At 32.9% G+C, this 5,197-nt stretch overlaps 1 long non-coding RNA gene across 1 annotated transcript; it reads right to left on the bottom strand.

Annotated features, from left to right (window-relative positions):
- Window positions 1-1,077: 1,077 nt before the first annotated feature.
- LOC121024162 (uncharacterized) lies at window positions 1,078-5,080 on the bottom strand. The gene is made up of 3 exons (XR_005787633.1): window positions 4,974-5,080; window positions 4,656-4,761; window positions 1,078-1,919 (listed from the first exon to the last, which is right to left on the bottom strand). It is a non-coding gene; the product is annotated as an uncharacterized LOC121024162 (long non-coding RNA).
- Between the last annotated feature and the right edge of the window lie 117 nt (window positions 5,081-5,197).

The raw sequence follows: 5,197 nt of genomic DNA, 5'->3' as shown, positions 1-5,197 counted from the left end.
GGATTGCATTCAGTGTGTAGATTGCTTTGGGTGGTATTGACATTTTAACAATATTTATTCTTCCAATCCATGAGCAGGGAATGTCTTTCCATTTCTTTAAATCTTCTTCAATTACCTTCATAAGCTTTCTATAGTTTTCAGCATACAGATCTTTTACATCTTTGGTCAGGTTTATTCCTAGGTATTTTATGCTTCTTGGTGCAATTGTGAATGGGATCAGTTTCTTTATTTTTCTTTCTGTTGCTTCATTGTTAGTGTATAAGAATGCAACTGATTTCTGTACATTGATTTTGTATCCTGCGACTATGCTGAATTCATGTATCAGTTCTAGCAGAATTTTGGTGGAGTCTATTGGGTTTTCCATGTATAATATCATGTCATCTGCAAAAAGTGAAAACTTGACTTCATCTTTGTCAATTTTGATGCCTTTGATTTCCTTTTGTTGTCTGATTGCTGATGCTAGTACTTCCAACACTATGTTAAACACAAGCGGTGAGAGTGGACATCCCTGTCTTGTTCCTGATCTCAGGGGGAAAGCTCTCAGTTTTTCCCCATTGAGGATGATATTAGCTGTGGGCTTTTCATAAATGTTTTTTATGATGTTTAAGTATGTTCCTTCTATCCCAGCTTTCTCGAGGGTTTTTATGAAGAAAGGATGCTGAATTTTGTCAAATGCTTTTTCTGCATCAAATGGCAGGATCATACGGTTCTTATCTTTTCTTTTATTAATATGATGTATCATGCTGATTGATTTGTGAATGTTGAACCAGCCCTGCAGCCCAGGAATGAATCCCACTTGATCATGGTGAAGAATTCTTTTTATATGCTGTTGAATTCGATTTGCTAGTATCTTGTTGAGAATTTTTGCATCCATATTCATCAGGGATATTGGCCTGTAGTTCTCTTTTTTTAATGGGTCTCTGTCTGGTTTAGGAATCAAAGTTATACTGGCTTCATAGAATGAGTCTGGAAGTTTTCCTTCCCTTTCTATTTTTTGGAACAGCTTGAGAAGGATAGGTATTATCTCTGCTTTAAATGTCTGGTAGAATTCCCCAGGGAAGCCATCTGGTCCTGGACTCTTATTTGTTGGGAGATTTTTGATAACTGATTCAATTTCTTTGCTGGTTATGGGTCTGTTCAAGTTTTCTATTTCTTCCTGTTTGAGTTTTGGAAGGTCTGCTGTGTGGTGCTTTAAAACAAAGCCTAGCAAAGGTGCTATCAAAACAACATAAACTATCTCATCTCCTAAAAGTCTCTACTCTTCCCTGGGTTTGTTATTTTTCTATTTTGGTGGATGGTTTGGAAATGTAGATGGAACTTGCTGGAAGAGGAAGCATGATTATTATTACTATTTCCAGGAAAAGCAAATAATTCCTTTCTCATTTCTTTTTTACCCTTCCCAGTCTAACATTGAAATAACCCATTCTTTAATAATTACTCACTAGAACAATTTTTTCAAGTATACAATAATGTAGCAAAGAATATAATGAACAACCCTATATAACCATCACTCAGACCCAATAATTATCAAGACTTTGTCACAGCTGATTCCTCATGATAGAAAATTTTAAATCCTTAGATTTAAAGAGCTTTCATTAATGGCCATTTGCTAGGGCTGGAAGCATCTTTGTTACACAAAAGTCTTTAAAAACTATTTTCATATAAGAAAAGATTACTGGTATTTCATTTAAACTTGGCCATATGTGCCTTTTTAAAAATGCTACCATAAATAGGAATAAAGAGAAAAGAGAATCCCAAATGAGATTATAGTAATGAATCATTATTAAAAAAAAAAAAATCAAAACTTTATTTTTCTTTTATTCCCTCACCAGCTCCAGGACTGAACTCCATGATAGTAATAGTGCAAAATCCACTGTATTGCCTGAACATAACATGCAGCTTGATCAGCCAGGAAGTCACTAAAAACAGAAAAGCATATTTCAATTATAACATTAATTTTTGAAGACAGGTCATTTATCTTTAGAGCATAATATCTGCAGATACACCCTGCCTCACATATGTTTTATATAATCACTGAATAAGTTAAAAACTGTAATCAGAAAAATTCCAAAATATTATTTAAAACAAATTCCATTCTGTCAGATTAAAGTTTTGCCATATAGTTTTCCTAAAGCGATTATTAGAAGACTTAAACCTACTGTGCATATTTATTCAGTCAGTGTACTATATGTGTGATTTAAAGTTTGAGGATATGGCCAAGGAAGCTTTCTAAGAAGTGTCACTACCACTCCTAAATAGTCAGGGTGTAATGGGATACAGGGATGGGAAACTATCAGCGAGGATGCCTGAGAAAATCACAGGAGAAATCAGGAAGACTGTAGAATCTGGTTATAGCAGCTAGAAGATACATTGAAAAGTGCTATCCCCACTGAACAAAATTCCCTCTAATCATTTCTTTCTCAACCATAATTTAAGGGAAAATATTTCTACACACAGACACAGACAGACAGACAGACACACACACCTTGGGCTAAAACCAAAAAATAGCCATAAACCTTATTAGTGTCTGTTATCAAAATTTAGGTACAGACGCAATTAGAAATTTCAGATATAAATATTTCTGGAAAGCACACTTTTGAAAATGAAAATTTTTTCATTATTAATGAAGAAAAGCATTTTTATCACCTAACAGCAATTACTATTACATTTTGGTATATTTCTTTTCAGTCTTTTTTCCGTGCCCAGGTTTTTTTTTTTTTTACTGTAATGAGAGTATACTGTATATATGATTTTGTGTCCTGCTTTTGAAATTCGTATTTAATAACATACTATAAGTATCTTTTTAAATTATTATGAACTTTTTATAAGTACCAGTTTAGCAGTTCTACAGATTCTGGAGACAGTGTTATGGCAAGATGGTGACTGTCACAAAGAGGAGATGGACATGATTATGATGACATGTAGATCATTTCTAATTCTGTACTATTATAAAAAACTGTGTAATAAACATCCTTGTGTATATAAGGACCTTCTGTGTTTAGGTTTATATTTTTAAACAGATTAATAATTAGAATTATTGAGTCAAAGGGATAAATAGTTTAACTTTTTGGACATGTACTTTCCAAATAATTTTACCAGTTTATATCCCCATCAGTAATTAAGGAAGAACACTACCATCACTCCTGGACCAACATCAAATATAACAATTTTAAAAGATTTGCTTATTTGCTAGGCAAATAAACGGTATCACATTTTAATAAGTCTATAGTTTAATATACAAAAGAAAAGGAAAATAAAACAGATTTATTAGCTATCAAATTAAGCATTTAGTGCCAACAGCAGGTATTATAGCACTATATAACTATAATCAAGGAAAGATAAGGACTAAAAAAGGGTTAGAAGCATAACTATTTTAAATATTTTATTTCTCAAGTCTCAAAAGTCTTACATGGTAATAGTAGTTGACAAAGCTTCAAATGATCTGGTGACTTGTACTAGAATTCATATACCTCTAGTTACTGGAGGTCAGTATGAATATAGATGAGAAAGACTATGTCTAGCCTAGAAGACAGTCTGAGAGTACATAAAGCAACATCTGAAGGCTTGGGTCTATCTCTGGGCAGACTCTAGAAAAAATCTAATACTTAGTACTTTATTATATTAAAAAAATAATAGTATAGAAAATATCTAAGTATAACACGTAAGTATGAAAAAAGGTACACGGCATTTCATGAAGCTCTTATTTCACTTATAGAGAAGCAGCCTCCTCTAGTGGTTAAGAATATAAACTCTGGGGGTGCCTGGCTACTCAGTTGGAAGAACATGTGACTCTTAATCTCGGGGTTATGAGTGTGAGCTTCATGCTGGGTAAAGAGATTACTAAAAAATAAACAAACAAAAAAAAAGGGAGAGAGAGTATTAAATCTGGAGCCAGACAGCCTGTGTTCAAATCCTGGCTCTGCCACTCACTGACTATGTCACCTTGGACAAGTCATTTTAAGCCTCTCGATTCCTTTAGGGTGTCTGGCTAGCTCAGTCAATAGAGCATGCGACTGTTGATCTTGGGGTTGTAAGTTCAAGCCCCATATTGGATGCAGAGATTACTTAAAAATGAACTCTCTAAAAAACAAATGAATCCACTTCAAAACAAAAAAAAGCCTCTCAATTCCTTAATTTTTGTTGTAAAATAGTAATATTTTACTTATCTTACAGAATTGTGAGAATTAAATAAGTCCATATTTTAAAATGCTTAGAATAGCTCCTGGCACTTGGTAGCACTTTATAAAATTTTGTGAAATAAAATACAAACGTGTAGTTCATACTGTGAGCTACAGTTTAAAAGTGTGAAAGCCACCATTATAGAGGTCAAGTTCTTAAGGAACTTTTGGACTAGGTAATTAACCTGGGGCCAAGCCAGATAGCTTTTGAAGTAAGTGTGATGTGCAAATGGAATATGGAAAGCAAAAACAAAACTAACCATTTTCTACTTGACAATTTTTATCACAGGAATATAACACATCAGTTAATATCACCTCCAAAACCATAGTAGTTGAAAGATTGACACTACAATAATTTACATAGCCAAAGAATTCTCCTCTCCCACTACCTTAACTATCAAAATTATGCTGTTTTCTGAAGAAATGCAAAATATGATTTTTTTCTATTTTAAAGTAAAAACATTGGCAAAAACGTACTCAGATACTACATCAACTCCCATCTTCGTCATGTAATATGTTCTTTTATATTGTCTAAACTCAGTTTCAAATAGGTCATCATCTTCAGTCTCATCTTCTAAATTATCTGGAAAAAGGACAGAAAGAGAGTGGCTGACAATTATGAATATTCTGTTTTTCCATCTAATGCTTTGATAAATACATATCAAAGCAGATGCTTATATGCTATCATAGAAATCTGTTTTATCCAATATTATTGAATTAATACTAGCTAAGGAAAGATATAGTAACTATTCTGTCAAAAAAATAACATATACTGAATACAGAGTTTGTGCTCACCTTTAGAAGTTACCACTTCTTCTCCATTTTTGTCGAAAGCAGCCCAACATATGGAGGAGCCTTCCTGGCCCTACAAAAATTATAAATCAATATAATAATTATTAATATAATTATAATTTATAAACATATATATAATAATTACATTCCATGCTCATGGATTGGAAGAATAAATATTGCTAAAATGTCAATACCACCCAAAGCAATCTACACACTGAATGCAATCC

The sequence above is a fragment of the Herpailurus yagouaroundi genome, unplaced genomic scaffold (genome assembly GCF_014898765.1).
Source record: "Herpailurus yagouaroundi ecotype Mexico unplaced genomic scaffold, PumYag 59791, whole genome shotgun sequence".
Taxonomy (NCBI): Eukaryota; Metazoa; Chordata; class Mammalia; order Carnivora; family Felidae; genus Herpailurus; species Herpailurus yagouaroundi.
Note: the sequence above shows the minus strand (reverse complement) of the source record. Positions and strands in the feature narration are given on the sequence as shown.